Consider the following 26,480-nt stretch of genomic DNA (forward strand, 5'->3'; position numbering starts at 1 on the left):
TGTAAGCAACACATCTCAAAAAGAGGCTCCGTCCTTAAGTGATTAAAACGAATAAGAAAATCCCTGAAATTTGGACAAAAATGCATGCCGACGATAACAAATGCACACGTCTACTGATAACAGAGGAATGGAGCAGCAGAGAGAAATGACACTCAGATCTTTAGAGAGAGACAAGTAAACACTACAGATATATGTGCTTGGGTCAAATCTCATGAATGATTTACAACCATTTTAAGGGACTTTGAGTAACATACTGGCCCATATTAAGAAGGAACTCTTCTCAGAGACCAAGACGTTATATTTTGGGTAATCTGTTGGAATACTCTTGTAATTATGTGTTTGTTTGGGCTGTGGTGCCACAGCCCAAACAGAGTAGTCTGACATAAAGACAGTCATAAGACAGTCATTCTCCTTTCTTTTTTGTCCCTGTGCTCATAACCCTATTTCAAGTTAATGGTTGCTACTATTCATTTTATTGAAACTCTATATACATAGTTATCCTATTTATGTGTGCTGAAACTTTAATGCCGCGTACACACGATCAAACTATCCAGCGGACAATCCGCCTGTGTGTGGGCGGACTTGGAAAGTAGTTTTGACTCAAAAATTGTCCGCCAGACTGTGAGTCCGGCGGAAATCCGGCCCTGTTCGTGCTAGTCTGTCGGACTTTTGAAATGAATGGACTTTCCCGCAAATGGAGGAAAGTTCGTTCATTTTGAACGTGGCTCCAGGTAGCCCGGACTAACGAAGGGAGTCAATGTCGCCGCTGGTCCCGTCACCTAGTATGGACTTAAAGGGGAAGCCCTACGCCGAAAAAACGGCGTGGGGGTCCCCCCCAGGTCCATATCAGACCCTTATCCGAGCATGCTATCCGGCCGGTCAGGAAAGGGGGTGGGGACGAGCAAGCGCCCCCCCCCCTCCTGAGCCGTACCAGGCCACGTGCCCTCAACATGGGGGAGTGCTTTGGGGAAGGGGGGCCACGCGGCCCCCCACCCCAAAGCACCTTGTCCCCATGTTGATGAGGACAAGGGCCTCTTCCCGACAACGCTGGCCGTTGGTAGTCGGGGTCTGCAGGCGGGGGGCTTATCAGATTCCTGGAGCCCCCTTTAATAAGGGGGCCCCGGATACCGGCCCCCCACCCTATGTGAATGAGTATGGGGTACAATGTACCCCTACCCATTCACCTGTGAAAAAAATGTAAATAAAACACAACACACAAGGGTTTAAAATAATTTATTGCACAGCTCCGGGGGTCTTCTTCCATCTTGGGGGGTCTTCTCACCGGACTCCTCCGCTATCTTCTGCTAGCTCTTTTACTAGCGGAGGAGCCCGGCTTTCTTCTTCGTCGCAGCCCGGGGGTCTTCTTCCGACTTCGGGGGTCTTGTCCCCCTCTTCGGGGGTCTTGTCCCCCTCTTCGGTTCTTCTTGCCGGGCCTCCGCTTTCTTCCTTTAGCTCTTTTACTAGCGGTGGCCCGGTCTTCTGTCTCCGCCGCCTCTTCTTCCGACTTCGGGGCTCTTGTACCCCTCTTCAGTTCTTTTTGCCGGGCCTCTGCGCCTTCTTCCAGCTCTTTTACAAGCGGTGGCCCGGCCTTCTATTGCTGCCGCCGCCTTCTCTTCTTCTTGTTCTTCTTCCTTGAGATGTTGACTCGACGCACTCTCTGGCCGCAATGACAGGGACGCGTTGCGGCAACTTATATAGGGACATCACTGGGTGATGTCCCCACCCCTTATGATGTCACAGTCCCAGAGAATGCACCCCCCCATGTTGAGGGCACGCGGCCTGGTACGCTCACTCGTCCCCACCCCCTTTCCTGACTGGCCGGGTAGCGTGCTCGGATAAGGGTCTGATATGGACCTAGGGGGGGACCCCCACGCCATTTTTTTGGCGTAGGGCTTCCCCTTTAAGTCCATACTAGGTGACAGGACCAGCAACGTGTCAATCTCGGCAGCGACATTGACTTCCTTCGCTAGTCCCGGCTACCTGGAAACGCGTTCAAAATGAACGGACTTTCCTCCATGTGTGGGCAAGTCCGTTCATTTCAAAAGTACGGCAGACTCCCACCATAGTGCAGTGGACCTAGTCCGCCGGAAAAGTCCGGCCGTGCGTGGGCAGGCCCGCTCGTTCGGAAAGTCCGGCGGACTTTCCGGAGGTTTGTCCGCCAGACTAAGTCTGCCGGATAGTCTGATTGTGTGTATGTGGCATAATACTAACTGTATTTTTTTTGCCTAAGCCATATTCTGTTGATTTGTCTGATTATAGAACTCTAAGTAAAAAAAAATTGATTACTGTGACACAGTCTGATGTCTGTATAATTTCATTGTCATTCAGAAATGTCTGAACCCAGAGTGTCAGAGGTGTCGAGAGAGTTGCAAGGTCAGGGCAATCTTTGGGGTCAATCATCTTCAAGCGGCCCTTACAGGGGGTGGCGCTACATAAATAATTCTTGGTGTCCAGCATTTAAAATAGCAAGTCAGTGAATAAAAACAAAGGTTGACCTGTTACTATAAGCAACATCACCTAACTTTAACCACTTCCCACCCAGCCTATAGCAGAATGATCGCTGGGAGGTGGTTCAGTTATCATATGACGTCTTTCAGGATAACAAGCCGACACGCGCCCACTCTGACACACCGCATCTCCGATCATGGTAAGGAGCCTCTGACGGATGCTCTTTACAATGTGATCAGCTGTGACCAATCACAGCTGATCACAGTGTGAACAGGAAGTGCTGGTAATCGGCTTTTCCTCGGTTCCCACTGACAGGGAGAGCCGATCGGCAGCTCTCCTGTCAAGGTGGGGGGGGGGGGTGTGCTGATAATCAACACATTGATTATCAGAGCAGCCCCCATCAGAGGTGCCCACCACAGCTGCAAATCAGTACCTATCAGCTGTCAATCAGTGCCCACCCAAATTGCCAGTGCCCATAAAAGTACCAATCAGTGCCCATCAAAGTGCCAATCAGTGCCCCAACAGTAACGCTGTCAGTGCCCTTCAGATGCCCATCAGTAATGCCTGTCAGTACCGCCTCATCAGTGCCGCCTATCAGTGCCCATCAGTGCTGCCCATCAGTGCCATCTAATAGTGCCCATCAGTGCTGCCTATTAGTGCCCATCAGTGTCACCTATCAGTGCCCATCATTGCCGCCTATCAGTGCCCATCAGTGCTGCATATCAGTGCCCATCAATTCTAAATATTAGTGCTTCCTCATCAGTGCCCATCATTGCCGCCTCATCAGTGCCCATTAGTGCAGCCTCATCAGTGCCCGTCAGTAAAGGAGAAAACAACATTTTATAACAGAAACTAATAAAATGTGTTTTTTCTTTTTAATTTCTGTCTTTTTTAGCTTGTTTAGAAAAAATAAAAAAACACAGTGGTGATCACGAACCACCAAAAGAAAGCTCTATTTGTGAGAAGAAAATTATAAAAATTGAGTGAGTACAGCGCTGTATGACTGCGCAATTGTTATTCAAAGTGTGACAGCGCTAAAAGCTGAAAATTGTCCTGGGCAGGAAGGGGGGGAACTGCCCAGTAGTGAAGTGGTTAATATACTGTATGTAAATAAGTCCCGGGTAGATTCTGACATAAAGTCAGGAACAATATAGACACTTACTGCAAGTTAAACTGTACATTTATATATACAGAAACATACATCAAATGCAAAACAGGGGCATTTGTCAACCATGAGCACATTCAATAAGATTTGCCCCTATTCATTAATGTCACTTCCAATACCTCCGGCTTACACTCTCCTATTGCTATGTATTCACAGCTACAGCGTATCTCGTGATCCCTCTAAACAAAAAGCCCAAACTGCAAATCTGCTGCACGCTTGGTTTCCGTTAATTACGATTCTCCAAGTCAAGGTTATAAGCATCTGCTGATATTATGCTGAAGCCTAAGGGAGTCCCGGAGAAGGGGATTGGGGACCAAACTGCATCCATCTCATTTGCATCCTCATAATTGGAATCCTTTGTGGAGCACTGTGAATCTTGGCTGTTTCGAGCGAGCCACATGCAAGATATGAACATTCAATGAATAAGTAATGTCAGGACTCTAGTCACTCTTATTGTGTCTGCTGTATTTCCCTAATCATTAGAAAACAGTGACATTTCATCCAAAGTCAGGAAACGGCCATGAGTGATGAGTATGCTGGCCCCTTCCCAGAATTCTTTGTTTTTAAATTTTGGCGTTGGGGGGTTGATTGTTCTTCTAAATACATTATGTAGTATAGTACATCTGTACACCGTATCGCTTCTCGGCCTTTTGGCTAAGATCAAGTGTAAAATCTGTTCTTTTCAGTTTGCCAGAGGAGGCGCTGACATCACTCCCAAGTGTGGGGAGGGCAGATGCAAATCCAATGGCGTCATTGCACCTGGAAGGGCGGTTTCGGTAGGGGCCAGCATCTGGGAGTCTATACTGGCATCAGCGGAGCCTGAGTCTGAGGGTGCTCCTGGTGAGGATGGGTGCTGCATGCGGTCTGACCCCAGAGGGTCGGGTCCCTGGCCTTCTGGCCTAGATTGGGGTAGCTCTAGCTCCGGACAGTTTCTCGTGAGAGAACACCGGGTCCTCTTCTGCATGCAGGGGAGGAACGCTTAGTATCTCTGAACGTAATTAGGTAGGAGCGATGGGAGCGGGGGTTGAGCTTGCGGAGGTTTAGGCTCTCCCTGGGCTTCCTGAACTTCCTGCCTTCCTGACTGGAGTGGGGGCTTCTGTGGTCTGGGCTGTTGGTCAGGGTGGTCCTGAAAGCCTATGGTGTATGTGCCCCTGGAGTGGCAGTCCAGGGGTGCCTGAAGATCACTGTGAGTGAGGGTCACATTGATTTAGGACACCTTGGTCACTGCACCATAACATGCTTTTTTAGCACCTGCCTCCTGGGCCAGGCCTTTTGGCTGGGACCGGAGGAATTTTGTATTCCTGGCCGGAGGGCCCACCATTGTATTGCACAATGGCCACTTTTTCACTCTCCTCTACTTCCTTCTACCCCACTTTCTTTTTATTTATTACCTTTGTTTGTGACGTTTTTGTGTTTGTCACTTGCACGTTTGATGAATAGGGTCACAGGTCCTCTGGCCTGTTCTGAAAGTCTGGGGAGGGCCTTCTGGCTTAGTTCACCCTCTCTCTTTTGGGGTCTCCCTTCGGGGGAGCCCTACCTAGTACTTGGGTGGGTCTTTTTCGGCACACCTTCCAGAGAAAGGGGTCTGTCTGGTTTTCGGCCAGATAGACCATGTTTTAAGTACCCTTGTCCCTGTCTGGAGCCCAGGGGATTCAAGGCAAGGCCCTCTTGCATACCCATTGCACTTTTTTGTGTTTCACTCTATGTGTGTGCATTGTTTTGCCACTGGGCGAAGTTTTTGAGTGCGTTTCCCACGTCATGAGCTTTAAAAAAAAAAAAAAAAAAGGACATCAGTACACTGTGCTGTACACTACAGATTCCACACCACCCCTCCCTGCATTTTGCTGTACATTCTCTACTTGGCACAGCTATACCCCACTATTGTCTGCTGTTCTCATTTAGATTTGCCAGATACAAGAACGTGTTCATCCATAAAGACATAGATGAGCAAGTATGGGGTGGAGGAACTTGACTGACCTAAGTCCTGAGTGGAGACTTCAAGCCAGACTTCAAGCCAGGCCTTCTCGTCCAACATCAGTGCCTCACCTCACAAATGCGTTTCTGAAAGAATGATTAAACATTCCCATAGACACACTCTTAAACCAAGTGCACAGCCCATCCCAGAAGAGTTGAAGCTGTTATAGTTGCAAATGATGGGTCAAGTCAATATTGAACCCTACAGACTAGTGTGCATGTAAAGGCAGGTGTCCCAATACTTTTGACAAAATAGTATAACTGTTCTGTTTATTCAACACAATATATACACATGCTTACGTAGGTATCACATTAGTATTACAATTGTATTTTTATGGTAAAAAGGGGCGTAACATAGGCAGGCTAAATTCTAATCAAGACTTGAAAGAATGCAACGTGTAATAAAAACAGTATTAATGCCATGTGCACAGTGAGTGCAGTGTGCAATACATAGGAAAACATACAAAATAGAATACAATTATATACAGATTTTACAATTTCCTTAACAGTATGTACTTTGAAAAAAAACTGATGGAAATTTGAGCTCTTTCCCGGCTCTATCCAAAAAATAAAAGTTGACTGTCATTAAGCCTCATCGTCACAATCAACTTCAAAAACACCTAAAAAACAGAGCCTTGATTGTACTCAGGGCCGTCTTTAAGGCAGGGCAAAAGGGGCAGCTACCCTGGGCCCTGTCATTGTTGTGGGGCCCAAAGCAGCTGCCTCATACTTGCCAACGATCCCAGTTTACATTCCCTTGTCCCTTGAAATTTCAGTCCTGTGCTGCTACTAATGCTGCCCAGCTCTGCCCTATTGTTGTGTACAGATGACTCACCTGCAGACCTGTGTTTACATGTAAATACTGGCATTCATATGTAAATAGCAGTCACATGCATATGTAAATAGCTGAGGCCAACTACATTGATATGTAAATAAAGGCAGCATTCATAGGTATATCATGCCCCCTGCAGTGAGGACAAGTTGTGCTGTAACCTATAGCAACCAGTGAGCAGTATTACTGTACAGCAATCTCTAGCAGCCAATCAACAAGCAGAAATGTGCTGTAACCTCTAGCAACTAATCAGTGAGCCTTAAGGAGTGCTGTAACCTCTAGCAACCAGTCAGTAAGCATTAATGATATGCTGTAACCTCTGGAAACCATTCGCAATCGCTGCCTGATCTGATACAGTAAACTGATTTTAAGTCTAGCTACTATTTATTGTATGTCTCAGAGAAGGTGGAGAGCAAAATTGCATGGGGGGAGGGGGGCCCTAAGAAAATTTTTGCCCAGGGTCCAATCAATATTAAAGACGGCCCTAATTGTACTCCACACCTAGAATTGTGCTCCAACTATTACATTCTAATTGAACATTCATATACTGTATGTTGTCACCTATTACAGCTACTAATGCTTTTCTGAGCAAAGTGAAAAATGACCGTCTTAAAGTAATTTAGCCTGCTTTATTATTTAAAAGCTGTAATATCGCTCATTTGCGATAAGTGTGTCATTTGCACTGAGCTGTTAAACTGGGAATGGGAAATGGTCAAGTAAAACGTGTGTTTTTTAACCAGCCCCCCTCACACGGGCCAAACAAGCAATTAGGCAAGGCCCGGTTATGAGGCCATAAAGTTGACAAAGCAATGACTCGTCCAAGATGAATTACATCCCGAATATCTGAAGGAAGTAGCAGAGGAAATAAGGAGAAGAAAACAGCCTCAATAATTTTCTGTTAGATCTTTGCAGTCCAGAAGACTTGTAACAAAGGCCCTTCTGAAAATGACCACGTAATGGAGCTGGGCCATCAGCTGAGGAAGTCTCCCTTCAAACCATTATTTGCATTGTGGTGTGACAAAGCGTTGATTATTTTGCCAACCGGGTGGCTTCCTGATAACTTCTGGGTCACAACAATTCTGAGTGGAGAAGCCATTTGTTTATCTAAAGGGCCCATTTCTAAGAGCCCTCCGCAGATTGTTCAGGCACTGTCCATCAACACCATTATGCTATGTGGCCACTGGGGAGCATGGGAAAAAATGGTGAGCCTTTAACATGGAAAATGGGTTCAAAAGTTCAAAAATAATATTGCAATTACTAAAACATAATTGTCAGCGTGCTTCCAGTCGTCCGTGGTTAGTATCCGTGTGTCAAGTTAAAGATATTGATACGAGGGCTGTCCTGAAATTAATGCAAAAGTGGGCATACCTTTTTTTATTAACTTACATAGGTCTTCCTCATTAGTCATTTCTGCTTCTTTCTTCTTCCTGCCTTCCTTTTTGATTTGTCATTTTTCTTTTGACTTCCTTCTTTCTTCTTCTTTTTCTTCTTTCTTCTTCTTCTTCCCTTTTTCCTCCTTTCTTTTTTCTTCTTCTCTCTTCTTCCTTCTTCTTTCTTTTTTTTTTTCTTCTTCCTTCTTCTTTCTGTTTCTTCCTTCTTCTTTCTTTCTTTTTCTCTTTTCTTTTTTCTTCTGCTTTCTTTTTCTTTCGTCTTTTTTCTTTTTTCTTCTTCTTTCTTTATCTTTCTTCTTTTTTCTTTATCTTTCTTCTTTTTTCTTCTTCTTCTTCCATTCTCTCTCTCTCTCTCTCTCTCTCTCTCTCTCTCTCTCTCTCTCTCTCTCTCTCTCTCTCTCTCTCTCTCTCTCTCTCTCTCTCTCTCTCTCTTCCTTCTGTTTTTTCTTTCTTCTTCTTCTGTAAAAAATGGTTTCCAAGCAAAAGCAGCATGCTGCCATTGAGTTCTTGACAAAGGAGAGGTGCAGGCAGGCCAACAACCAAAAAAGGCTACAGAAAGTTTACAGAGATGACACCATTGCCAAGAGTCACCAATGATACGACATTGCTTTTGTCAATGATGACATCTCCATAAACATTCTGTAGCCTTCTGTGGAATACAGACAACCTGTGCTCCTCTTTTGTCAAGAACTCAATGATGACATGTCGCTTCTGCTTGGAATCCATTATTTACCTGCAATGATAAAAAAAGACGAAAGGTTACTATAGAGAAAGTGTTACTGTACCAACGTGTGAAATTTGAACGACCTATGTAAGTTAATAAGAAAGTTATACCCACTTTTCCATTATTTTTGGTAAAGCTTTCATATTTGCAGAATTGTGCCCCTAAATTAAATGACATACATGTACACGGAATGGGCTACAATGTAGCAATAATGCTGTCATGCATAGATCTAGGGCAGGGGTAGGCTACCTCGCCCCTCTAGCTGTGGTATAACTGCAAGTTCCATGAGACATTGCAAGCCCCTGACAACCACAGGCATGACTCCCAGAGGCAGATGCATGGTGGGATTTGTAGTTTCACCACAGCTGGAGGGCCAAGGTTGCCAACCCCTGATCTAGGGTACGAAGGCAAACTAAGTTTTCGTTATTCAGAGATTCAGATGTATCTGGATTTCTTAATCACAATAGTAACGATTTTCAACTAATCTGAAAAAAATTATAATGACATGAAATAACATAACAAATTCAATCAATTTAAAAATTAATTTGAGTTTGAAAATTTTCAAAAATGTATTTGAAAAATGTGAAAATGTATTTGATCTCCAAATGGAAACATATTGCAATAAATACAGTAGGGAATAAAAACGAAACAGGATGATAAAAAATAGAAAATAATAAATTCGATAAGAATAGAACGAACACAGCCGTCTTCTGAAATTCATATTGATTTGAAATTAACTAATATAGTTACCAAATCCAAATATACGAAACAAATTCAAATATGTGAAACAAATCTCAAAAACTAAGTATTCTATCATAACAAATATGACAAAACAAAATTATTAACTTAACCACTTCCTGCCGGCAAGGACATCCATGGACATCACCCCGATTTCAGTGGTTATTACGGAATGTTTCAGGCATCATTCCGGTATGTAAATTTTCAGCTGGCAATACTCTCTCTAGCAGAAGCGATCTGAGTAGCTAATTATGGTCCCACCCCCATCCTGCCACCACCTCTCCCAGGCTCTACTGTACGATCGCGGTGCCTGGGAGAGATGCAGCTGGCAGCGATGGCTGCCCTGTACAGATAGAGAAGACCTGACATTGTTGCTTTTTCTCTGTAACCCCGGAAACCGGAAACGACGTGTTACCCGTTACTTCTGGTTTTGGCTTTTTCTTTACTGGCCATCAGGGGCCAGGAATGCAGCCGATCAGAATGATCTGTGTCTGATTGGCTGCATGGGAGGCTAGAGGTGAGATCGGGGGTCAGAGCAAGAACAATAATACTAGCACCAGACCTCCTGTGCAACTCTAAACTTGCAACCTGTATAAGCATTTAAAGTGTCCCCTATGGAGAATTTTAAGTACTGTAGTTTGCCGCCATTCCACAGGCAGGCGCAATTTTAAAGTGTGACATGTTAGGTATCTATTTACTTGGTGTAACATCATCTTTCACATTGTACAAGATGTGGAGGGATACAGCTGCTCTGGCCTCATAAGCAGATAATCTTTAGTTAGACCCATCAGCCTGATTTCAGAGGCCAATTGGTATACAGCCTCTCTGCTGCTTGCTCAGCCAATGAGAAAGCATTATACCCTCCCCCTTCCTCAGCCCATCTGATTTGACTTCTGAGCTAAGCTGTATCAGGAGGAGGAGCCAGCAGATCAATAGGAGCGGGACAGGAGAAGAGAGGAGACAACACAGCCTGCTATGGAGGATGGATTCCAAGAGGCAGAAGGATCATTTCTCAGCCTTTGGAGGGTGCCTGTGAGTCTAAGGCCGCGTACACACGGGCGGACTGTCTGCCCAACTTAGTCCGCTGAACAGTGTTTCAGCGGACAATCCGCTCGTGTGTGGGCTTCAGCGGACTTTTTCAGCGGACAGTCTGGCGAACAAAGTCTTACGGAATTTCCGTAAGACAGTCCGTTCAAACTTGGTTTTGTCCGTCCAAACTTGGTTTCAGCGGACAGTCCACTCGTGTGTAGGCAAGTTGGACGGACTAAGTATGGCGCATGCTCAGAAAGGGTTTACACGGCCGAAGGTTGCATTGCAGTGTATAGGACATCGTTTTTCTAGTCCCGTCGTACGTGCTGTACACGTCATCGCGCACGCTTTCAGCGGACTGTCTGCTCATCGTGTGTGGTCAAGTCCGTTTATGCTAATTTTGAACGGACTGTCTGTTGGATTGTCTGCCGAACTTAGTTGGGCAGACAATCCGCCCGTGTGTACGCGGCCTAAGGAAACAGCTTCTACCAGCAATGAGAGAGCAGAGGCTGTTCTCATAGTGTGTGATACAGAAAGTTAGAAGAGCAGCACCAGGACAGGATGTCTGTGTGTTCTATCCCTCCCTCCCTCCCTCCCTCCATCCATAGTTACATAGTTAGTAAGGTTGAATAAAGACACCAGTCCATCCAGTTCAACCTGAGTGTCTACAATTGTCCCTATCACAACATTGCACACTCACATCTGTCCCTACCCTCAAGGAGCCCACAATCCAAGGTCCCCATTCATATGCTAGGGCCAATTTTGGACAGGGGCCAAGTAACCTACCATCGGTCTTCGGATTGTGGGAGGAAACCACAGAGCCTGGAGGAAACCCATGCAAGCACAGGGAGAACATGCAAACTCCAGGCAGGTAATGTCGTGGTTGGGATACGAACCAGTGACCCTTTTTACTGCTAGGTGAGAGTGCTAACCACTACACCACTGTGCCACCCTTATCCATCTCTCCATCCATCCATCTCTCTATCCCTCCCTCCATCCATCTTTCTATCCCTCCCTCCATCCATCCATCCATCTCTCCATCCATCCCTCCATCCATCCCTCTCTATATTTCCTTCCATCCATCCATCCATCCATCCCTCCCTCCTTCCATCCATCCATCTATCCCTCCTACCATCCATTCAACCATCCATCCCTCCATCTCTCCCTCCATCCATCCCTCCCTATATCCAACCATCGCTCCCTCCAACCATACATCCATCCATTCATCCCTCCATCCATCCCTAACTCCATCCTCTCTCTATCAATCCCTCCCTCTATCCAACCATCCCTCCTTCCATCCATCCATGCCTTCCTCCATCCATTCAAACATCCCTCCCTCCCTCTATCTAGCCATCCATCCAACCATCCATCCCTCCCTCCAACTATCCCTCTCTTATACATTCCTTAATCATCCAACCATCCCTCCATCCATCCCTCTATCCATCCCTCCCTCCATCCATCCCTCCAACCATCTCTTGCTCCATCCATCTATCCCTCCCCCTCACAGGCCCCACCCTACGCATTTCATCATGATAGGACGTCATCAGAGATTGGCTGCTGTGACTGTCATCACGCACATCATATAAATAGTACCGCGGTTCCATCTTAACTAAGGGCCACGCAAGCACTAATGTTGAAGACATATAGGCACCACCATTTTGACTGTTGGTAGGCTTAGCTAAACAGAAAATATAGAGGAAACCAAAAAAATATATATATAATGGATACCGCCACAATCTAATGGCGGAACATGGTATCACAAGAGCATACACTAACAAAGGCCACAGCAAGGAATAAGTGTTGGAAACTGAACTAGACGCAGAACATACAATTAAAACACGTAGACATATATGATAAAATTGAATTTAAAATAGAGCACATAATATAACATATGTAGTACAAAAGTTACAACATGCAATCTAAAATATATTAGCGCATATATAAAAAATATACAAATCCTAAAAATTTTGAAAAAAGTATATATAAAAAATAAAAGATAAAAGATAAAAGCTCAAATATGATTTTAGACATTATTGATAAAACAATTTATGTCCAATCAACGTTTAAACCAAAGGGTGCATATGATCTCATTTCAAAAATCCATTTTGTTTCAAGCCTGGAAATTGATCTAATCTTGTTAGTACCCCTCCAATGGGGATGAATTTTATCAATTGGTAAAAAGAGGGTCCCTTTAAGTTTTTTGTTGTGGTATTTGGCATAATGCCTAGAAAGATTATGTTTGGTAAACCCACATTTGATGTTTCCTACATGTTCATCCAAACGTACACGTAAAGCTCTTTTAGCCCTTGTACACACGGTCGGACATTCCAACAGAAAATGTCCGATCGGACCGTGTTGTCGGCTAATCCGACCCTGTATGGGCTCCATCGGACTGTTTCCATCTGAATATCCGACCGACAAAGTTTTAGAGCTGGGCTATAAAATTTTCCGAAAACATGATCCGATCTGACTTTTTCCGATCGTTTGTAGAGAATTCCGATTGGGCAAAGTTGCACGCATGCTCAGATCAAATTCCTAGACCAAAGCTATTGGCTACTAGCCTGAATGTAGTCCCGTCGTAATGAAATAACGTCATCACGTTACGAACTATCGGATTTTCCGACAACTTTGTCCGACCGTGTGTATGCAACACCAGTTTCGGCCAAAATCCGACGGATTTTGTTGTCGGAATGTCCAACCGTGTTTACAAGGGCTAAGTGTGCCCAATGTACTGTTTGGAGCAAGGGCATTGGATTAAATATACAACACACTGTAATAAAAGACTCTATGTTATAAGATCTATTCGTCTGAGTGGAGTGGAAAGTTTCACATTTACGCCCTCTGAAAGAGTTGATTTGACAGATATTGCATTTCCTACAAGGAAAAAAATCTTCATTGATTGAAAAAACAAAATCGTTTTAGGAAGGTCTATAACATAAGGCGCGATACTATGTCGCAAAGAGGATGCTCCTCTATAAATGACTACCAGCCGGTCGGGAATAACAGGACCTAGTATCGTGTCATTTTTTTAGTATGCTCCAATGTTTATTAAAAATCTTCCTAAAGGAAAAGTGTTGGTTAGAATGCCTAGTGATCATGGAATAATCAAATGTATTATCCGGCACTTGATTGGCCATTCACCATAAGGTCTCTGTCCACATCACCAACATTTTTAATAGTCTCATCAATCTCCTTCTCCATATATCCTTTGTCCAAAAATCTAGATTTTAAAACCAGAGCTTGCTGCTGATAATCAGAAATGGAAGTACAGTTGTGCCTAATCCATTGGAATTGGCCTTTAGGGACCACATTAAGCCATGCTGGGTGATGACAGCTGGTTAACGGAATAAAGGCATTGCGATCAGTCTCCTTGAAGTAGGTGGTAGTAGTCAAACATCCATCCCTAACAATAATGTTAAGGTCAAGGAAATGGATAGTGAGATTCACTTGCCTCGTACTACAAGAAGATTCCTCTATCGTTGGAATTGAGTTTAGAAAAAAAGGCCTCAAGGGAGGGTAGATCACCCTCCCACAGGAGAAGGACATCATCGATGTACCTTCTCCAAAGACGTAACTCCCTCGGGGGGGGGTCAGTGTCTATTACCTCCCTTTACCAATGAGCCATGAATAAATTCAGCAAGCTCGGAGTGAACTCGGTGCCCATGGCAACACCACGTTTGTAGGAAGAAGTTGCCCCAAACCAAAAATAATTGTGACTTGTAGGAAAAATCAGAAGACTTATAATAAAAGCTCTCTGTATTGCTGTTAAAGTGTGATTTTGTTCCAAATAGAATTTCACCGCCTCCAGGCCATGTTGATGTGATATAACAGTATATAAAGAGGCAACATCAGCTTTTGCCAGGATGCTACCATCTATCCATTCACATTCAGCCAATATTTTAATGACTTGAGTAGTTGCTGCAACCAAGGGCTGTAGAAATTCATCCACATATCTGCCAACTCTGGTCATTACACAATCTATGCCGCTGATGATAGGGCGGCTAGGTGGTTTGAACAGATTCTCATGGATTTTGGGCAGATAATATATGACTGGTACCCTTGGTGCAGAAGATACAAGATATACCCTTTCTTTTTTGTTAACAATGCCTTGCTGAAAACCATCATCAATTATAGATAGAAGCTCTCTTTTATACTTAGCAGTAGGGTTTGAGGCCAGTTGTGTATATGTAATATTATTAGCTAAAAGCCTATTCATCTCTTCCAGATAGTCGCTTTTATTTAAAATAACGACACCACCAATCTACAGGGCGTATAACGATATTGTTACCTACACAGATCTGTTCCAAATTCAGTTGAAAGTCATTATTGCTTCTAAGCCTGGGTGTTTTGAGAGCCACCAAGTCTATATCTTGGGCGCCCTCCACCATATGCTCTGAGTTCATTCTCTTACTTTTAAGTAGGTATTTTGTCTGAAAAATCTCTATCCACCATAGATTCAATCGTTTTGGTGTGATTTTTTAAATTGACTAATATTGCAAACATGTGGGCTTTACGTACCCTTATTTACATTTTCTGTTCCGCTATTTAGCCTGGTCATTGTGTGTCTTCACCCTTTTGGTGGTCCCTTTCCTGGTGGTGGCCCTCTCTGAGAATTTTGAGGCGGTAAGCTCCCTTATTGGGGTGGACATTGGCAAATTATGTAATTTTGTTTGTTATATGCATTGATGTATGTTTATATTTGATATATTTTGTTTATATTATAGTTTCTATATTTTTTCTGCAGTCTTACGTAGTCATTGGTTGATTTGTATCAAGGGGTTTATTCGTATATTTGCCATTAGGCGAAACATGTCGTGTTAATATACGAACATGAGATCCCTGTTCAACATGAACTTTCGCCACGTGACTCACAATGAAATGTTAAATATTACTCAACAAACGGCTTTGTTTGGTTTTGAATTTTGTTTCTATTAAACGTTAACTTTTTATACATATGGTTTCCATTATTATTTGCAAGCACCGTGATAATCCCCACCCAACTTCTCCCCCTTCTTTGAATAATGTTAGGAACATTCTTCCCACTGACCCCCAATATAAGCAGTATTCTTCCTAATGACCACCAACATGAGAACATTATTCCCACTGACCCCCAATGTAAGGAACAATCTTCCCACTGACCCTCAATGTAAGGAACATTCTTCCCACTGGCCTCTAATGTAAGGAACATTCTTCCCACTGACTTCCAAAGTAAGGAACATTCTTCACACTGACCACCAATGTAAGGGGTATTCTTCACACTGACCGCCAATGTAAGGAGTATTCTTCCCACTGACTGCCAATGTAAGGAATATTTTTCCCACTGACCACCAATGTAATGGGCATTCTTCCCGCTGACCACCAATGTAAGGAACATTCTTCCCACTGACCTCCAATGTAAGGAACATTCTTTCCACTAATGCCCAATGTAAGGAATATTCTTCCTACTGACCCCAATTATAGGGAGAATTCTTCCAACTGACCTCCAATGTAAGGAGCATTCTTCCCACTGACGCCCAATGTAAGGAACATTCCTCCCACTCACCTCCAATGTAAGGAACATTCTTCCCACTGACCACTAACATGAGAACCTTCTTCCCACTGATCACCAATGTAAGGAACATTCTTCTCACTGATGCCCAATGTAAGGAATAATCTTCCCACTGACCTGCAAGGTAAGGAGCATTCTTCCCACTGACCCCCAATGTAAGCAGCGTTCTTCCCAATGACCTCCAATGTAAGGAGCATTCTTCCCACTGACCCCCAATGTAAGGAACATTCTTCACACTAACCCCCAATGTAAAGAACATTCTTTCCATTGACAACAAATGTAAGGAAAATTCTTCCCACTGATCTCCAATGTAGGGAACATTCTTCCCACTGATCACCAAAGTAATGGGCATTCTTCCCACTAACCACCAATGCAAGGAACATTCTTTCCAGTGACCTCCAATGTAAGGAGCATTCTTCCCACTGACCTCCAATGTAAGGAACATTCTTCCCACTGACCACCAATGTAAGGAGTATTCTTCCGACAGACCACCAATTTAAGGAACATTCTTCCCACTGACCACCAATGTAAGGAGTATTCTTCCGACAGACCACCAATGTAAGGAACATTCTTCCAACTGACCTCCAATGTAAGGAACATTCTTCCCACTGACCACCAATGTAAGGAGTATTCTTCCGACAGACCACCAATTTAAGGAACATTCTTCCGACTGACCACCAATGTAAGGAGTATTCTTCCGACAGACCACCAATTTAAGGAACATTCTTCCCACTGACCACCAATGTAAGGAGCATTCTTCCCATTGATGTACAGTGAGCTGTAGTTTTAGTGATTATCAGCAGAGGTTCCCTGAGCCCAGAAAATTATATCAGTTATATTTCCATGTTAAAAAAGCTGCCTATACATACAGTCAGTAAGTCAGTAAATAAAGCAGAGAATGGCCGCCCTAGTTCTTAGAGGTATTCAGCTACATCTTTGGATCTGATTTATGAACACTGGAACCAACTCTGTTAGTCTAGCTGTCCTGATCAGTCTTTGGGAAACAACTTGGCGATCAGTCTGCTATTCTTTGCTGTAGTTAAAACACGTCAACTGGTTTGTTTTCACCTGGCAGTCGCAGGGTTAATCAGCTGATTACTTCCATTTTTGGGATTATCATATAATACCAGATGAAGCAGGTGTTTGTGTGTTAATCCTTCTACGTGCCCCCTGAGAGTCGCTGTATTTCCAGCCTGGTGGGATTGTTATCGCGTTCTCTGGTGTATTAGCTCATTGTGCGCCATTTGTTATATTCTGCAGGAAACTCCCCTATTCCCCCCAGTGTTACAATATAAATCCTCCCGTCTTGTATTTACTAGCCCCCCAACCCCTACAGAAGAGTCTGTCTATACAACTTTTCAATCCCTACATCCACAAATCAAGAGAATTCACAAGAAGATCGCTCCTGTGTTATGAAACAACACAAATCTTAAAAATCCCTATATCAACATCAACATATTAGGACGTATTTTCTATAAATGTAAATAAAGCTCGCCATACTCACCAGATGACACCTTTTTAACCACTGGAGCTCCAGCAGGTTTTATCCCCTTCATGACCAGGGCATTTTTTTACTATTCAGCACTGCACTACTTTAACTGGCCATTGCGCGGTCATGCAACACTGTAAGAGAGCAAAAAAATTTAGCACTGGTAATGAAAAGAGTAAAACTGTATAGTAAAGTGTGTAAATCACAAGTGTACACTTGCAACACTGTACCCAAATGAAATTTGTATCTTTTTTTTTTTCACCTAATAGAGCTTTCTTTTAATGGTATTTAATCACCACTGGGTTTCTTATTTTTTGTTATATAAACAACAACAAATACAAAAAATTATGAAAAATACTATATTTTCTACTTTCTTCTTTAACCACATGCCGACCGGACCATAGCATGGACGTCCTCCCAGAATCTTGCTCCCACGCACCCCCTGGGATATGCAACCGGTAATATCTGTGACCTGGACCCAGTGCATCACGGATCACGGTAAATGGCCGCTGACAGCGGTCAAATGACAGAGCGATCACTTGTAAACAAGCCGGCGTCATGTCCAGTTCATCTTTCCCCTCCCTGTACCTATTGGTACAGTGAGAGGGGAGAGGGGAAAGATCGGGTGCAGCAGCGCTGCGGGCTGGATGTCTAGTGCCCACAGCACTTATCTGTGCCCATTCCAACCATCCATCCCATCTATGCTCAGAAATACTCATTCATCCCATCCATACTCATCCTTGCTGAGAAATACTCATCCATCCATCAATGCCCAGAAATATTCATCCATCCATCCCATCCCATCCATACGCAGCAATACTCATCCATCCATCCATACTCAGCAATACTTATCCATCCATGCTCAGCAATACTCATCCATCTATCCATACTCAGCAATACTCATCCATCCACCCATGCCCAGATATACTCATCCATCCATCCATACTCAGCAATATTTATCCATCCATGCTCAGCAATACTCATCCATCCATCCATACCCAGCAATACTCATCCATCCATCCATACTCAGAAATACTCATCCATCCATCCATACTCAGAAATACTCATCCATCCAGCCATGCCCAGATATACTCATCCATCCATCCATGCCCAGAAATACTCATCCATCCATCCCATCCCATCCATACTCAGTAATACTCATCCATCCATCCATACTCAGCAATACGTATCCATCCATGCCCAGAAATACTTATCCATCCATTCCATCCCATCCATACTCAGCAATACTCATCCATCCATCCATACTCAGCAATACTCATCCATTCATGCTTAGCCATCCAAACTCAGCAATACTCATCCATGCTCAGCAATACTCATCCATCGATCCATGCTCAGCAATACTCAACCATCCATCCATGCTCAGAAATACTCATCCATCCTCAGCAATACTCATCCATCTATTCATACTCAGAAATACTCATCTATCCATCCATGCTCAGCAATACTCATCCACCCATCCATGCTCAGCCATCCATACTCAGCAATACTCATCCAAGCTCAACAATGCTCATCCATGCTCAGCAATACTCATCCATCGATCCATGCATCCATTCATACTCAGCAATACTCATCCATCCATCCATGCATTCATTTATACTCAGCAATACTCATCCATCCATCCATGCTCAGTAATACTCATCCATCCATTCTCAGCCACCTATACTCAGCCATACTCAGCAATACTCATCCATCCATACTCAGCCATACCCAGCCATTCCATCCATACTCAGCCATACTCATCCATACCCACCCAGCCATCCACATTCATGGCTCAACCATGCTTAGCCATCCCCATTCACGGCTCATCCATGCCACTACAGTGCCTCAAAGTGTAATAGTTAGTCAAATTAGATTTGAAATATATGCCCCTAGAACGCCTGATGGTGTTCCCTGAATGTTGGGCCTCTGTATGTGGCCAGGCTGTGTAAAAGTCCCACACATGTGGTATCACCATACTCAGGAGTACCAGACAATGTTTTGGGGTGTAATTTGTACTATGCATATGCTGTGTGTGAGAAATAACCTGATAATATGACACTTTTGCAAAGAATTGTGGGAAAAAAAATTACAACTTCAAAAAACTCACCATGCCTCTTTCTAAATACCTTGGAATGTCTACTTTCCAAAAAGGGGTCCTTTGGGGGGTATTTGTACTTTTTAGGCTTGTTAGGGTCTCAAGAAATGAGCTAGGCTGTCAGTACTTCAGGTGTGATCAATTTTCAGTGATTGGCACTAGGGATGGTCTCCGACGTGTTCGCACAGCCCACGTGCTGAGCCCGCCAGAAAGTCGGCACTGCTCTGCGCTAATCACAGGCAATGAGACATTGTCCTGATGTGCGGCTGCAGAGATTGGGAAATGTCTCACTGCCTATGATTAGCGCAGCGCAGTGCCGACTACCTGGCGGGCTCAGCACGTGGGCTGTGCGAACATGCCGGAGACCATCCCTAATTGGCACCATAGCTTGTGGACTCTATAACTTTCACAGACCAAATAATATAGACCGATTTGGATTATTTTTTACCAAAGATATGTAGCAGTATAATATTTGGCCAAAATGTATGAAGAAAAATTATTAATTTGCAAAATTTTATAACAGAAACAAAGAAAAATGTATTTTTTTTACAGAATTTCGTTTTGTTTTTTCATTTATAGCGCAAAAAATAAAAAACCCAGCAGTGATTAAATGCCACCAAAAGAAAGCTATATTTGCGTGAAAAAAAGGACAACAATTTCATATGGGTACAGTGTTGTATGACTGAGTAATTGTCATTCAAAGTGTGAGAGCACTGAAAGCTGAAAATGGGTCTGGTTAGGAAGGGGGTTTAAGTGCCCATTTGTCAAGTAGGTAAAACATATCCAAATAAAATTAAAAATAAATTTAATTTCTTCATACATTTTTGCCAAAATGTATTCTGCTACATGTCTTTATTAAAAAAAATAAAATAAATGAATCCCAATAAGTGTATATTAACTGGTTTGTGCGAAAGGTATAGCGTCTACAAAGTATGGTATACGCTATACTGTCAAATGTATTGGGACGGCTGTCCACAAGGTTTAGTAGTGTGTCTATGTCAATGTTTGACCATTCTTCCAGAAGCGCATTTGTGAGCTCAGGCACTGATGTTGGACGAGAAAACCCGGCTTGCAGTCTCAGCTCTAATTTATCCCAAAAGTGTTCTATCGTGTTAAGGTCAGGACTCTGTACAGGCCAGTCATGTTCTTTCACCCCAAACTCGCTCATCCATGTCTTTGTGGACCTTGCTTTGTGCACTGGTGTTGAAACAGGAAGGGACCATCCCCAAACTGTTCCCACAAAGTTGGGAGCATGAAATTGTCCAAAATGTCTTGGTATGTTGATGCCTTAAAGTTTCCTTCACTGGAACTAAGGGACCAAACCCAACCCCTGAAAAACAACCCCCACACCATAATCCCCTCCTCCACCAAATGATTTGGACCAGTGCATGAAGCAAGGTCCATAAAGACATGGATGGCTGAGTTTGGGTTGGAGGAACTTGACTGGCCTGCAAAAAGTCCTTACCTCAATCTGATAGAACACCTTTGGGATGAATTAGAGTGGAGACTGCAAGTCTGGCCTTCTCGTCCAACATCAGTGTCTGACCTTTATAAATGCGCTTCTGGAAGAATGGTCAAACATTCCCATAGACACACTCCTAAACCTTATGGACGGCCTTCCCAGAAGAGTTGAAGCTGTTGTAGCTGCAAAGGGCGGGCCAACTCAATATTGAACCCTACGGACTAAGGCTTCATGTACATGGGATGTTTTAAAACCTCTCCTGAACAATTTAACTTGACAGAAAGTAACCAACATTTAAAAATGTCCTCTTACAAGCCGCTTTTGCATTTAGAATCATTTTTTGCACTGCAAATAGTCAAAAATGTATCTCTATTAAAATGTCTGTAAACGAAATGCAGCTAAATGCGAGTTACCGCGTTACAAGCATTTGACGTTTCAAAGGCCTCTGAACATCCGTTCTCAACACGTTTTTTGCTTTCAGAAAAATGCTTCTAAACTCAATTGCCTAGAAAGGACTATAAAAGCCCCTGTGTGCATGTACTGATAAGATAACATACAGGAGAGTTCAGGGGCAGCTGAAAAAACACCCAACTGCTCCTAAACGTCTGTTTACCAGCAGCAGTGTACATGAGGCCTAAGACTGGGATGACATTAAAGTTCATGTGCGTGTATTCTTGCATGAGACGCTGTTCTCAGTGCGCAAAGTTATTGCCCGAAATTGGATGCGTCCCATACCCCCTGGGCTGGTGGAGTGGAAGGTGGAGGTCAATAATAATTTACCATATAAAAAGGTTATGTATATTAACAGAGAATGCCCGACCAAGTATGACAAAATATGGGATCGTTGGTTACGAGACCCCGACACCTGCATGTAAGGTACCTTGAATATATGTTTCCAGATGAGTAGTTTGCCCCTCACTGGGAGTATAGCCAGAGGTCAGGCGGACCCATATGGCTGGCACTGGTTATCACCCTATACCTACTCTTGTCCTCTTTTACATACGATGTTACTCGAGACTCTGGTTTTGGAATTTCTGTGCTTTACTCACTGTACGCCCTTCTGCTATCAGTGACACGTAGGATATATGGAATAATATGTATACGCTTCTTGCCTGTTCTTTATTATATATATGGGTATGTATGTATGTGTATATAAAGTTAGTTAGCATAGGGAGGGGGAGGGGGGTGGAAGAAGTAAGGGGATAAAAAAAGAATAAATAATTATAAAATAAATAAAAAGACATTTGAGAGATGTACTCATAAGCTGTTGTACCTTACCTCGCAATTGTACTTATTGTACTCTTGGTGCCTGTAAAAAATTTTTGTTTGTTATACCTCAATAAAAACTTTTGTTTAAAAAAAAAAAAAAAAAAAAAAAAAGTTCATGTGCGTGTAAAGGCAGGTGTCCCAATACTTTTGACAATATATTGTATGTAAAGGTGCCGCTGCTGAATGCAACTAAGGGCTCATTCACTAGTGCAGCACAAATGCTGCTCCTCTGAAAAGCGATCCGAGTATGTGTTGATAGGTGGTGAGGAGGTAATATGTTGCCTTCTCACCACCTGATATAAACCCATAATTGCCGTGCAATGCACGCAATTGCAACACGGTAGTGCTGCAATTAGGGGTTTAAATCAGGTGTGAGCAGGGAACACTGTGCCTGGTGTTTTTTGACTCCTCCCATGTTGTTCAGGTAGATCTTCACCTCTTTAAGGTTGCCTACCCCTGCCTTAATGCAATAGGCTGCGCACAACTATGCTACCTAATATATCTCATCAACATTCAGATGCCATTGTAAAAATGCAATCAATGTTATTATTATTATTATTATACAGGATTTATGTAGTGGCAGCACTTTACACAGCACTTTACAACTTGGGGGTAGACAGTACAAATACAATACAATTTAATATAGTAGGAATCAGAGGGCCCTGCTCCATACACACGATCAGAATTTTGGTTGGAAAAAGCTCTGATGGTTTTCCCAACGGAATTCCGACGGGATTTCGCTCAAGCTGCCTTGCCTACACACGGTCACACCAAATTCCGACCGTCAAGAACGCGGTGTTGTACAACACATACGACGGGACTAGAAAAGGGAAGTTCAATACCCAGTAGCCAATAGCTTCCATCTCCTAGTTGAATCTGAACATGTGTGAGTATTTGCGCATCGGAATTGCATACACACGATCGGAATTTCCAATAGAACGTTTTTCCGTCTGAAAAATTGAGAACACGCTCTCAAATTTTTGCTGGCGGGAATTCGGACAGCTAAATTCCGATGGAGCATACACACGGTTGCATTTTCCGATGAACAGCTCTCATCAGTCTTTTGCTGGCCGAAATTCCGATCGTGTGTACGCGGCATTAGAGCTTACAATCTTAGAGGGAGGGTTAAGAGATACAAGAGATAACTGTGGGGGATGTGCTGATGGAGAAAATAACAGTTGTTAGATTTGGGCCAGATAGGTTTCTCTGAAGAGATGAGTTTTCAGGGATCGTCTGATAGTGGACAAAGTAGGAGAAAGTTGGACAGATTGGGGTAGAGCATTCCAGAGGATGAGAGAGGCTCTGAAGAAGTCCTGAAAGTGGGCATGGGATGAGGTGACAAGGGAGTTAGAGAGCAGGGGGTCTTGGGAGGAGCGAAGAGAAGGATTAGGTTGGTATTTTGAGACTAGGTTAGTGATGTAGCTGGTGAGCAGGTTGTGAATGGTTTTGTAAGTTATTGTTAGTATCTTGAATTTAATTTGTAGGTTGAGTGGCAGCCAATGGAAGGGAATGGCAGAGAGGGGTAGCAGACGCTGAGCAGTTTGTAAGGCGGATAAGCCTGGCAGCAACGTTGGACTGAAGTGGGGATAACCTATTTAGAGGTAAGTCAATGAGGAGGGAGTTGCAGTAGTCAAGGCGAGAGAAGACCAGGGATTGGATTAGAAGCTTGGTGGTGACATTGGTCAGGAAGGGACGTATCTTGGAGATGTTGCGGAGGTTGAGGCGGCAAATTTTGGATAGTGATAGGATGTGGGGCCGAAAGGTTAGTTCAGAGTCCAGGATTACACCTAGGACCTTGGCGTGGGGGGACAAGTTGGTAGTTGAGCCGTTGATATTGACATAGAAATCAGGGGAAGTGGCACGTAGGGGAGGAAATATCATGAGATATTCACTTTACCTGTATTCACTTTACCTATAATGTTATGGCTGTTTGGTGTACATGTGTTATGCGGTTGGCAAGAGGTTAAAAATGAAAAGTGAAAACACATTCGACCTTTCCCACTACATAAAATGAAATTTTTCCGATTGAAGGGGGAGAACAACCTGATCAAACCTAGAGATGCAGAATGTGGAGAACCCCCTTGTTTCGTGGGCCAAAACATTAGCATCACCCACTACGGAATATACTGCCTTCATTACAGCTTGCACTTAAAAGAAAATTGATATTTACTGTCTAATCTTTGCCAAACCGTGATCTGTACAGGCAAAAATTTTTCATCAGATTTCTCTGATCCCCGCCTTATAAACTTCAAACAAAGGAGGGAATCACACATCAAAAACGTATGTGCAATGGATTATGGTGCGGGATTCCCCCAGAGTATATTAGTGTACAGTAATAAAGACGCTACCTTTGTTCAATGGATTTTTTTGGAGCCTAATGTGATCGTAGTGAGCGTTGCCTGGCAACATGTTCAGATGGGATCTATTAGACAATGAAGGCTGCACCTCTTTTTGGCATCATTTTTAGAGATTGCCGTCCAAAAGTCCCAACCTGCCAAAAATTCTTTCATATAACTGATTTGTCTTGCCCAAAGCATAAGACTGTAATTACTGCGATTTAACATTCAATAGCGCTAATGTTTATGCTTTATTTCCTTGGGATGCAGATGCATGGATTAACCCCTTGTCTACCACGGTACCGTAATAAATGTCCCGGTATTCAAGGGGTTTACTTTTACAGGGTTCTGAAGGTACAGCTCCCCACCCAACGGCTGGAGCCATAGTGGTTCCTGGGCTCTCCCATTCCTCCGGTGAGCCCGGGATTGCAGTAGAATGTTCCAACTGGTGGCACCAGTAGATTTTCGAATGAAGATTCTATGTACGTTCTGTGACTGGACCAATGTGGTTCTAAAACTAGGGTTGTCACCTCATCCCTTTAAACCCGAACACATATGAATTATGCAGGCTCTGAGGCTGATTTAATGCAGGCAAGGCACCAAGTGAGTTTAATTGCCACCTTAACCACTTAAGCCCCGGACCAATTTGCAGCCAAAGGACGAACTGACAATGGCACGGTTGTGCGACGTGGCTCCCAAACAAAATTGGCGTACTTTTTTTCCCACAAAGCTTTCTTTTGGTGGTATTTGATCACCTCTGCGGTTTTTATCTTTTGCGCTATAAACAAAAGTAGGGCAACGATTTTGAAAAAAAAATGCAATATTTTTTACTTTTTGCTTTAATAAAAATCCCGATATGTATTCTTCTACATATTTTTGGTATAAAAAAAAATCGCAGTTAGCGATTGGTTTGCGCAAAAGTTATAGCATTTACAAAATAGGGGATAGTTTTATGTCATTTTTTTTAATATATGCGACATTATGGTGGACACATCGGACATTTTTGACACATTTTTGGGACCATTGTCATTTATACAGCAATCAGTGCTATTTAACTGCACTGATTCCTGTGTAAATGACACTGGCAGTAAAGGAGTTAACCACTAGGGGGCAGTGTAGGTGTTATGTATGACGTTATGTGTTTTTTTATTGTAGGGGGGCGTGGCCTGGCATGTGACGTCACTGATCGTCTTTCCCTATAAAAGGGAACAGACAATCGGTGACAGCCACAGTAGGAAGCACGGGGAGAGGTTTGTTTACACAGACCTCTCCTCGTTCTTCAGCTTTGTGACCCAATCGTGGGACACCAGCAGCGATTGGGTCCGCTGGTCCCGTGGCCACGGTCACGGAGCTCAGGACCGGTCACGGCTGGGCTCTTAAAGAGCAACGTGTTTGTGCCCAGCCGTGCCATTCTGCCGACGTATATGTGCAGGAGGCGGTCCTTAAGTGGTAAATCAGCCACAGGACCTGTGTAATTAGTATGTGTTTGCCAGTATGAGGTGGCAACAGGGCTGCTGATAGAAATCACGGGGCCCCGTACAGCCTACCTGACGGGGCCCCCTTTAGCCCCATCCCTGGCCCCGCCCATATACCGAGAGGCTAGGGTATACAGACAGCACCCCCCCCCCCCCCCACCAATTTAACACAACTAGAGGATGATCAAATGAAATGAAATGGAATCAGTATACAGAGGTTAACTTTTTCTGAGAGATATTAAAGGAACACTCTAACCACAATGACCACTTCAGTGATTTGAAGTGATCAAAGGTGGTAGGAGTCAGTATGTGGGATGGCATATGAATATACTAAGGTGGTATAATGATTGGCTTCTAACACGGAGGGCTACACATAGATCAAAAATTTTCCGATTACTGCTAAACTGAATTTTGATGTGTGTGTACCCAGCTTTACCCAATTTCTTGCTTTAGTTGGCTTCTTCCAGCGCTGAATGGTTCCCTACAGCGCTTGTGTATGTTTTAC

General features: G+C 43.6%; 1 pseudogene; it reads left to right on the plus strand.

The window, feature by feature from the left end:
• The first annotated feature begins 4,247 nt into the window (after nt 1-4,247).
• On the plus strand, nt 4,248-4,359 carry LOC143925780 (U2 spliceosomal RNA; annotated as a pseudogene).
• The last annotated feature ends 22,121 nt before the right edge of the window (nt 4,360-26,480 follow it).

This window comes from Lithobates pipiens, unplaced genomic scaffold (genome assembly GCF_037356315.1).
Source record: "Lithobates pipiens isolate NorthernLeopardFrog02 unplaced genomic scaffold, aLitPip1_a1.2 Scaffold_22, whole genome shotgun sequence".
NCBI classification, from domain to species: domain Eukaryota; kingdom Metazoa; phylum Chordata; class Amphibia; order Anura; family Ranidae; genus Lithobates; species Lithobates pipiens.